This window comes from Sinocyclocheilus rhinocerous, unplaced genomic scaffold (genome assembly GCF_001515625.1).
Source record: "Sinocyclocheilus rhinocerous isolate Xijiao unplaced genomic scaffold, SAMN03320098_v1.1 scaffold601, whole genome shotgun sequence".
Classification (NCBI taxonomy): Eukaryota; Metazoa; Chordata; class Actinopteri; order Cypriniformes; family Cyprinidae; genus Sinocyclocheilus; species Sinocyclocheilus rhinocerous.
The window spans coordinates 478,925-489,536 of NW_015656605.1; the positions used below are offsets into that span (position 1 = coordinate 478,925).

The 10,612-nt window shown below is 37.4% G+C and overlaps 1 pseudogene; it reads left to right on the forward strand.

Moving 5' to 3' along the window:
* Positions 1-4,426: 4,426 nt before the first annotated feature.
* LOC107720407 (rab5 GDP/GTP exchange factor-like) overlaps positions 4,427-10,612 on the forward strand; it is an 11,195-nt pseudogene continuing 5,009 nt past the window's right edge.

Below are 10,612 nucleotides of genomic sequence, written 5' to 3' on the forward strand. Positions count from 1 at the left end.
GTGTGTGTGTGTGTGTGCACGCGCACAAGACAGTTGCATAGTGACAAGTTGCTAGGGTGTGCCTTTTGGTTGCTAGGTGTTTAGTTGTTTTTTTTTTCAATGCAATATTTATTTATTACTATTTTAAAGGGGTCCTATTATGCTCTTTTGCAAAGTCTTGATTTTGTTTTGGGGGTGTACTAGAACAGGCTCTCATACTAGGTTGTTCGAAAAACACATTATTTTTCACATATTTTACATTATTACAACACCTCTCTCTCCCCAGTCTGGCATGAACGGCTCGAATAGTTCCTGAATCAAATGAAGGCCCGCCTTCTGAAATACGAAATGTGCTGTGATTGGTTAGCTGGGCCGGTGTGTGCTGTGATTGGTTAGCTGGGCCGGTGTGTGCTGTGATTGGTTAGCTGGGCCGGTGTGTGCTGTGATTGGTTAGCTGGGCCGGTGTGTGCTGTGATTGGTTAGCTGGGCCAGTGTGTGCTGTGATTGGTTAGCTGGGCCAGTGTGTGCTGTGATTGGTTAGCTGGGCCAGTGTGTGCTGTGATTGGTTAGCTGGGCCAGTGTGTGCTGTGATTGGTTAGCTGGGCCAGTGTGTGCTGTGATTGGTTAGCTGGGCCAGTGTGTGTTGTGATTGGTCAGCTGGGCCAGTGTGTGTTGTGATTGTGCTTTTTTATTCTCAAACAGCAACATTACAGAATAACTAAAGTTGAAAAAGTGAAAAAGCATTATAGGACCCCTTTAAATGTACTGAAAGACAAAATGAGATGAAATGGGCTACAATGTGCAGTGTCTAAAAAGTATTCACTTTCTGTGAAGTTATTGTTTTACGTGTCAGTTGACTTTTTCTGATCAACAAAATATTCAAAGAAGGCAGACAATACTATTACCGTGGGAATTTCAGCACAACACTTCCTTTTCAATGGTCAAAAAATGAGATGTAAGATTTAAGTAGCTAAACATTCCATATTTGACAACCCTGAGTTACAAAATATTTAATGAACGACAATAAATCCAGGAATGCAAGCAATTCAAAAGGAGCCGTTTTCAGCATATTAGACATATTACCGTACTATACAATAAATTCTAGTTCTAAATTTCTACTGTTTTATATCCTACTCAAATATTGTCATTCCAGACCCAAATGCTTTTGTCATGGAATTAGTTTTTACTTGTTTACTTTTTTCACTGACAGATGAAAATGAAAAAAGACTGACATGGTTTTAAAGCCTTCCCATTTGTGCCTTCTAGGCATCTTAAAATGCACATATGTAGATCAGGGGAATCTAACATTTTCCCAGGACATATGCCTGCCAAACCCCTTAAGAAAGCTCAGCTTTTCTAAACCTAATCTAAAACCCTGTGTACAGCCATGAAACCCATCTGAGTTTTTTTTTTGCAGTGTTAATTTTCCTCATGGTCTAAGTTCTGCCTCAATGCTGAATCTTCCAGATAGAGGAGAATCTACACTGCAATCAGTGGCTAGACTTTGATTATTACACACATATGTGACCCTGGAGCACAAAAGCAGTGTTAAGTCGCTGGGGTATATTTGTAGCAACAGCCAACAATACATTGTATGGGTCAAAAACTGATATGAAATCCATTTCTTGCACCAGTGATATTTTAGGCGCTCCATTCTACTGAGGGTGAATACTTTTTATGGGCACAACAGAGTCTTCGCCTCTGTTTGTGTTATGTACCGCTGTGTGTCACATGTCTGCTCAGCATTGTGGCATGACTGTAAATGGTAAACAGTGTTATGCATTTGCTACACTCATTATGTATCCTTATCTTGGAGAGCAGTGTTGAGCTAATTGTTGTTTACTCTTAGAACTTAACATTTAACATTAGACTACACATGCATTAACCAAACCGGACAGATTGCAACAGTATATTAGTTTTGTAAATTAATCTGTAACATGTTATGTCATAATGAATGAAACCCCCAGCATCCTCAAACTGCTCTCCGTGAATCTTTAAACATGCAATGACATTTCTGCCTGGGTCTTCTACTTTTCATGCTGCCTGGAATGTTTTATCTTAAATTTAATTAGATTTTTTTTTTTTCTTGAACTCTTCCAAATGCAGAAGAAAATCATGATTATTATCTGTTGTGTGCTGCTTGGAATCGTTGTTGCTTCTATCATTGGTGGTGTGTTGTCCTGAATGACACACGTACAGTGTGATGTGTTTAGAGCGGATAATAAAGAGAATGTTTGTTTGTTTCTATGTGAGGCTGGACTGAACTACATGGCTTGCACTAGGCGTCAACTAATGTCGACTCATCAAACCTGAGCAAAAGTCATGTAGTGTATTCTAGCTTTTATTCTGGCTATTGTAGGTCATTGTATTTTTTCAAGAATTAAAACACAGGTCGCCTCTGAACAAAACAAAATGTATCATCTGTCAGTGTGATACGCTCTTTGAAGCAAACAAATTCTCTCAATCTATATAGTGATAAACAGAAAGCAGTGTGTGCCGTTATCATTAATGAGCCACTAGTCTTCTTTAAATTGCAAATAAAGATCTGTGTTTGTTTTATTCTGTTGTTGCAAGTAAAGTTCCAGTTTATTCACACCTCAGATTGTTTCCAGATGTTTGTGTGCTTCATATACACGTGTGAATGTCTAAAGAAAACATGCATTACTCGATTTTAAAGTCCTCTAATTCATTATAAGTAAAGTGCTGTATATACATGGTTTCAGAGGACGTCCTCTCCATCTGCCCTGCGAGTCATATTTTGAGTTTGTACATAAATGTGCAGAATCGTAACTGCATCTTAAATGGCTTGACAAAAACATGAAAAGACAAAGAAATGTGGCACTAATGATAACAGTCAAAACAAGAGTACATATTGACTGCCTCCATGCAATAAATGAACTTATTAAAATGATTAAGAATGTCCAGCTATGTTCTGTTAAAGGTGACATATAATGAAAATCTGACTTTTCCAGGTTGTAAGTGCTATAATCAGGTCCCCGGTGCATCTACCAGTCAAGGAAATGTGAAAAAGATTAACCCAGTAACTTAGTTTTGGGAAGCCTTTTTCTGCAAGCGTCTGAGAAAACGAGCGCGTCTGATTTCGCTCCCTTGGTGACGTGGCAAAGGGATCTCATTATAATATAACCGCCCCTTAATCTGTAAGTTTACACCCACGGCGCCGTTATTGTGTTTTCGCAAGTGACAACGGTGTAGCAGCTCTAATGCCATGATGAAAGTTTGAGCAAAACATGCTAACTGTTCTGTGTTTGGCTGCACAGACGAGCACAGAACACTGTTTAGAATCCCAGCCTCAGAGCAGACAACAGTGCAGTGCATTTATTGATTTATTTACTGTATATTGCTGCTGCCACACAGATCTAAAATAAACCTGCGATTTATTTCCCAGCTGTTTACCTTCACAGACATAACCAACTTGTAAAAAGGGGCATATTATGTCTCCTTTAAGTTAGCTTGAGTACTAGCTCACACTTTAAACTTGGCAATACTGTTAGCTCAAACTGCGTTTTATGTTCCTCATTCTTAAGTCGCTTTGAATAACATAGTCTGCTAAATGAATACTTATGACTGGTTTTGTGGTCCAGGGTCACACATTTTACTAATAAATTTACTAATAAATTACTATTTGTTGTAAATAATTATATATTTAGAATTTTTAAGTATATAATCAAATGTATAGCTAAGTTAAGCTATATATGTATTCGGAATGTGCAATTATACATTCAGGATCTATAACTAGATTGGTCGGATTTCTGTCATTCTGCTAGTATGAATACATTTCTGGGCCCTTCAAAATATGTGATGGTGCGCATAATACCAGAGAACTGTGTCATTCATAATAAGCAGTTCTTATTGTTTATCGTAGAGCAATACCTGTTACACTCTCCTCAGGCCGGAATGACATTTGAGCAAATTGTAAAGTGTATATTGTAGTTAATTTGAATTTATTTAATTTATTTATTGCCCATACTGCAAACAATATATATTTTCAAATATTTCATTTATTCAGGAGACCCATTCACCGGTAAAAACAGTCAATCAGCAAGGCAGATTATGTCTTCATTAAATTAGAAAAGGAAGTCTAAGCAATACTTGTACTAGGCAGACTATTTGACTATCAGTTGCTTGGGTTTTTTGCACACATACAGTACAAAAACCACGGTTTTTTATGTACCATGGTTTTAATGCAACTGATAGGACTCAACTTGCAGGAAGAGTCCGTTTTAAAACATAATAATAATAATACAAATTTTGAAGTGTCACTGGATTTTATAAATGTAGACGCAGCGTCCTCTGAATCCTTTAACAGCACTGACTGACAGATCTGTCTGTAGAGAAGTCATTCAAACATGGCTCTGTATTATCTTCTGAATATGTGGCATGATTAACCGGCTGGGATTTGTCTTTATGCAGGTTACTGACACAAGCCGGTTTGTTTGAGTGTAGGATGAGCGCTCAGGGGGTGCGCAGGGGCTTCAGCGTCCAGCAGTCTGACCTGATGTGTAAGAGAGGATGCGGTTTCTACGGTAACGCCGTCTGGCAGGGCCTCTGCTCCAAATGCTGGCGTCAGGAGAACCAGTGCACCCGAGCCAAGCAGATCGAGGACGACAGAGCGCTGGCCGAGAGGTGAGAGACTGGACGATGAATGATGGTTTAACTCTCCTGTGGTCAGCTGCTGTGTGTCTGTCAGGCTCCAGAGAGAGGAGGAAGCAGCGTCTGCCAGCAGCCGTGAGGAGGCGCGTTCATGACCAGAATCCTCCAGAACACACACTGTGCCCATAGTGAAGAGGCTTTTCACCTCCGCTCCCAAAACACCTGCAAGGACAGGTACGACCATGAGTTTACAGTGCGTTACACATAGGGTTCAATTGGTCATGGAAACCTGAACATAGAATAAAATAGTAAAAATGCATAAAAATTTCCATTGTGAATATATATATATATATATATTTAGTTAGTTAGTTGTGAGTGCAATCCCTAACAGGGTCTTAAAAAGTCTTAATTCGCCCTTCCAAAAATGTAAGACCATAAAAGGGTCTTAAATCAGAGCAGAAAGTCTTAAAGGGATAGTTCACCCAAAAATGAAAATGTGATGTTTATCTGCTTACCCCCAGGGCATCCAAGATCAAAGTCATGGCATTAAATATTGCATGCACTGCAAAAAAGAATCTTCTTCTGTGTTATTGTCTTGTTTTCATATACAGATATCTAAACATCTTCACATCACAATACATTTACAGTACTTGAGATGCAAACACGAAATCTTGTTTCCTGAGAAACTGAACAAAAGTAAGTGAGTTTATGCATGAAGCAAGGACAACTGTCTATCATTGGGGAATGAAAACTTGTTTTCACTTTGAATTAAGTAGTTTTTCTGAGGCAGATTTTTGTACTTGTTTTAATGATAAACTCACTTCATTTTGACCAGTTTCTCCGAAAACAAGGCTCCTTATGTTATTTCGCTTCTCAAGTTAAATGCATCTTGATTTAAGAATCTTAAAAGACATTTTAGAAAACAATCCACAAATGCTGAGAACGAATGTTACAGTGTGATCACAAGGTACAATAAAAGTTCCATATTCTAGTGGTTTGAAGCAGAGGTAATCTTTTTTTTTAATGAATTAAAAAGTAATGGAGATTGTATTTTAAAACTTTGCTGTGTTGCTAATACAATTTATTGTTTTCTCCCAAGGCATTTACATTTAGAGAGCATATTGACGTATTGTGTTCTATTCAGTATATTCCTTACATTTTCTTTACTTGGTTTTAAAAAGTTTTAAATTTAACTTCAAACCCTGCCTAAATATCCTTGTACAGTAATCATGAACAACTGGAATAAATATTCAAACAGACAAAAATTTGCAATTGTCCCTCAGTTTGGTTTTCATTTTTATAATTTAATTGATTTCCTTTAAATTGGCAGAAAATACCTTCCATAAGTTTGTAGAGGTCATGTTTACAGTAATGCACTTGCAGTGGAAGTATACAGGGCCAATTCTTTCTTTCTTTCTTTCTTTAGTAAGAATAGCAAATTGTGAGACCCACAATATCGGATGTGTGTAGAGTTCAGAGAAATGCAGCATCAGCAAGTTTTAGTCTTTTCTGGGCACAGTACTGTAGCATTGCACACACTCATGCCATTAAGCTCAACCTCAGAAAAAAACGAGAATTTCAGCAATTCCAGAGCTTTCAGTCATGTGACGGAGTTTGTACATCTCGCTCTTGTTCTCGCACAGATGCAGGAGCTCCAGAGACAGCCGTGAGCACCTCGCTCAGCCGGCAGCCCAGTGCAGAGCGTGATCATGTGACACAGCGCTTCATTGACTTCCTGAAGCCCTTCCAGAGACCTGGATATGACATTTTTAAACAGTGCCATGCCTTCGTTGAAAATATTGCACACAAAAAGGTGAAAAACAAGTATGCTGATATTTTCCAGCATCCATGCTTCGGAAGCAATAAAAGCTGAATTTTGTATTAGATCTCAATTTGCACAATTTTATTATAAAAAGATTAGTAACTGAATGGTTTTTCTTTCTGCTTGCGCTGTAGGTGGCAGCAGGTGGTGAGGATTTCTCAGACTCTGTGCAGGATTTCTATCAAAACATGTCGGAGTACTTACAGACCAACTTTAAAGGTACAACATGCAAAGTCAAGTTTTTTGTTGTTTTCCTGTAAATAATGAATCGGAGAGACCTATTCATTTATTTTATAAGATTTACTGAATTGACTGTATAAGGGGTTGGCAACCTTTTGTCTTGATTTTTTGTAATTTTTGTCATGAAGTGCCATTTTTAATTTCTCTAGTTAAGTCACAAACTTGCTTATTTAAATAGTAACATTATAGAAATGCAAAAAAAAAAGTGCTAGTGCATCACCATCTTTGTGATATGTGTGTGGAAGATGCAGCAGTCTGTATACAGAGTTATAAATGCACTCAATCACATAGTATGACTGAAGCAAAACAGACTCGTGCAGATTAAGCACTACTGTTGTGATTTGCTTTGTGTTGTAAGTGGCTTGTGATGTTCAGTGGTTGCAGAAAATGGTTTATTCCGGCTGCACACTTGTGTTGACATGCACAGTTTGATTTTCCTCACACTGTAAAAAAGAAAAACTGTTAAATGCATGGCAGCATTCATGGAAATAATGGTTAAAGATCTTTTTTTTTTTTAAAAAAAGGTCAATGACTGGCAGAAGCAGCTGCCAAACAAAAACTGTAAAATATCCTAATTTATATACTATTTTTTTTAGATGTTTTACAAAAAACACTTTACTTTACAGGCATTTCCTGGTTTCTTTTTGTGAAACATTCTCTGTAAATGTAAATCTTTTGCAGTTAACCATTTGTTAACAGCACACATGCATGAGCTAATGAAACCATCACTGCATCAGCAGCTACACAGTTACTGGCTTTAAATAAAGCAACATGCAGCATTATACCAGTGTTCCTGGGTCTTCTCCTGCACTGAAGCACAGACTCTGCTCTTCAGCACAACGGTGACCCACAAAACACAGACAACAGAAACCCTTTAAATCCCAACAGAACATGAAACATGAACAGATCTCTAGATCTCAGCATCTTCACTCATTACAAACCAGTCTGACTTTATTTCTTTCACTCAAAACTTATTATTGAGAATTAACTGAGGTTTAGATGTTGATGTTTTATTGAAAATAATAAAGTGTGAAGTCACCGTTATGGAGATCAGTGTTTACTTGGGCTCTTGACCCTTGACTTTTTAACACTAGTTTTTCTCTGGTTGCTGTAAATGTGTGTTTTTAAAGCGCATTTGTTATAGCAAAAGCTGTGAGAGAAAACCTGATCAGATGAAGTTGGTTACTTTTTGATTATGGTTCAATCATCGTGATGCGGCCTGATTCACTGATCTCATCCAGTGTCTAATCTGTGAGTATATTATTTTATTAATTTCACATTATTGTAGCTCTGGAATACTGCTGCATGATACTCCTGTCCTGCTTAGACATTCTGAACATTTCTAAGTCATTATGCAGAGAGAGATCTGTTCATGTTTCATGTTCTGCTGCTGACAGTCATGTGACGTTGTATTTATTTATTTATTTTTACAGTGAGGGTGACAGATCGTAATAATTCAGGAAATACAAGGAGATTTTACTTAAATTGCATGGTTTTTGTTTGTCATTTTTATCATCTGATGTTTTGTTATTGTATTTATTACAGAATATTTTTGTAATTTTTACGTACATTTGTATATAATTTAAGAAAACAGAAAAAAAATACTATATAAAAATACAGCAATTTTTCCGTATAGAAAAAAAAGTGTATTACTGTAATTTCTCATTAATGCTGTAATACTTAAAATAACAGCCGAGAAGTTAATTTAGAGATAATTTTACAGAGTTTTGACTACAATTTAAAATAAAAGAAAACAACCTGAAATCAGTTATTTTCCATAAAATTACGATTTTTTTTTTTTTTTTACAGTGCACATTCATTTTATTTATAGCTGCTAAATTACTTAAACGGGTTATGCAACTAAGAGGGATAATGCAGATTGTTCTGCATGTGCCAGAGGTCGCCGACCCCTCCTTTATAAAGCCACGTTGATATTACTTGCTCATGAAAGCAGATAGTTTGCCACATCTCTGACAGTGGTGTGTAAATGTGTGTCAGGGTCTCCAGATGTGATGGATGAGGTGGAGCGGTATGTGATGAGCCGTCTGTATGAGCAGCTATTGTGCCCTGACCACACAGATGATGAGAAGAAAGACTTGGGCATCCAGAAGAGAATCAGGTGAAAGCGTCTGCCAAGCCAGGGGAGTTGAAATGCGAAGACTAATAACAGTGTGAGGCTTTATGTGTGTGTGTGTGTGTGTTTGCAGGGCTTTGCACTGGGTGTCCATTGCGATGCTGTGTGTTCCTGTAGATGAGCAGATCCCTAAAGTATCAGACAGTGTGGAGGGAGCCATAACAGGTACAGACACCTGTGTGCGGCATTATACACTCACTGCTGATTTACAGTGAGCTTAGGACAAAACTTGCTTCATAAAACACACAGTATTGGTCCAGTTTTCTGATTTGGTGAGATGCATTCGCAGCAGTCATACAATAATCAATATGCAAGTACATTATTCAAAACATTAAAGCAATAGTCCACCCAAAACATGGAACTTCTGTCATTGTGTACTCACCGTCATGTCCTCCAAACCCATATGTGACCCTGGAGCACAAAAGCAGTGTTAAGTCGCTGGGGTATATTTGTAGCAATAGCCAACAATACATTATATGGGTCAAAATTATAGATTATTCTTTTATGCCAAAAATCATTAGGATATTAAGTAAAGATCATGTTCCATGAAGATATTTTGTAAATGTCCTACCGTAAATATATCAAAACTTAATTTGTGATTAGTAATATGCATTGCTAAGAACTTAATTTGAACAACTTTAAAGATGATTTTCTCAATATTTAGATTTTTTTGCACCCTCAGATTCCAGATTTTCAAATAGTTGTATCTCAGCCAAATATTGTACGATCCTAACAAACCATACATCAATGGAAAGCTTATTTATTCATCTTTCAGATGATGCACAAATCTCAATTTTGAAAAATTGACCCTTATGACTGGTTTTGTGCTCCACGGTCACATTTTACTTTCTTTTTATTTTCTTAGATTGAGCTGCTTCTAGTCAATTCTCTCAGAAGTCAGTGCCTTTTTTTTTTTTTTGTAAGATTGTGCTTTTTGATAGATATGAATATTTGAATATAAAGATCAACTACATATAAAAGAGGGATTTGTAACTATATAAATGTAAATATTCACATTTGCAATGCATTTGACCTCCATAATTCACCATTTCTGGTCAGTAAACACGTAATGCATTACACTTTGCTGAAAGATTATGAAATCAAGCATTTTGTTGTTAAAAGTTAATGCACTGATGCACCACGCGTCATGTAAATGTTGTAAAGTTAATTTTTTTTAATAGACCTGATCGACTTGGACTCTAAAAAGGTTCCTAAGGAGAAGTTGGCGTGTGTCACCAGGTGTAGTAAACACATCATGACTGCCATCCAGGGCAGTAAGAAAGCCGCCGCCTCGGCTGATGACTTTCTGCCCACTCTCGTCTACATCGTGCTGAAGGCCAACCCGCCTCGATTACACTCCAGCATCCAGTACATCACCCGCTTCTGCATCCCCAGCCGCCTCATGAGCGGAGAGGACGGCTATTACTTCACCAACCTGGTAAGGCTTCACTGTCACCTCATGCTTTCGGGGGGTTTTTAGGAAAGTCGCCAAGTACTTTCAGATTTTGGGAGCTGTATGATTTACAGGAGCCTGGATTAAATCCACTGCACTCTGATTCTGAAAGCTTTTGTCTTAACCCTTGTGCGACCTTTTGCACATTTTTGTCCTTTTCAGTTTTTTTTTATTTTTATCATTTTGCCTGTGTTATTGCCAACTGCATAAATTTTGGCACAGGTGTGTATTTTTATTGGAATTTTACTATTTCACTTCCATTTCCTTTAATAAATCTGTTTTGTACTAGGTATAAAAAATTGTTCCTTCCAGGACCGCAAGGACAAAAATGTCCCCATTGAAACCCATTAAAACTGCTATTTTTAATCGCAGT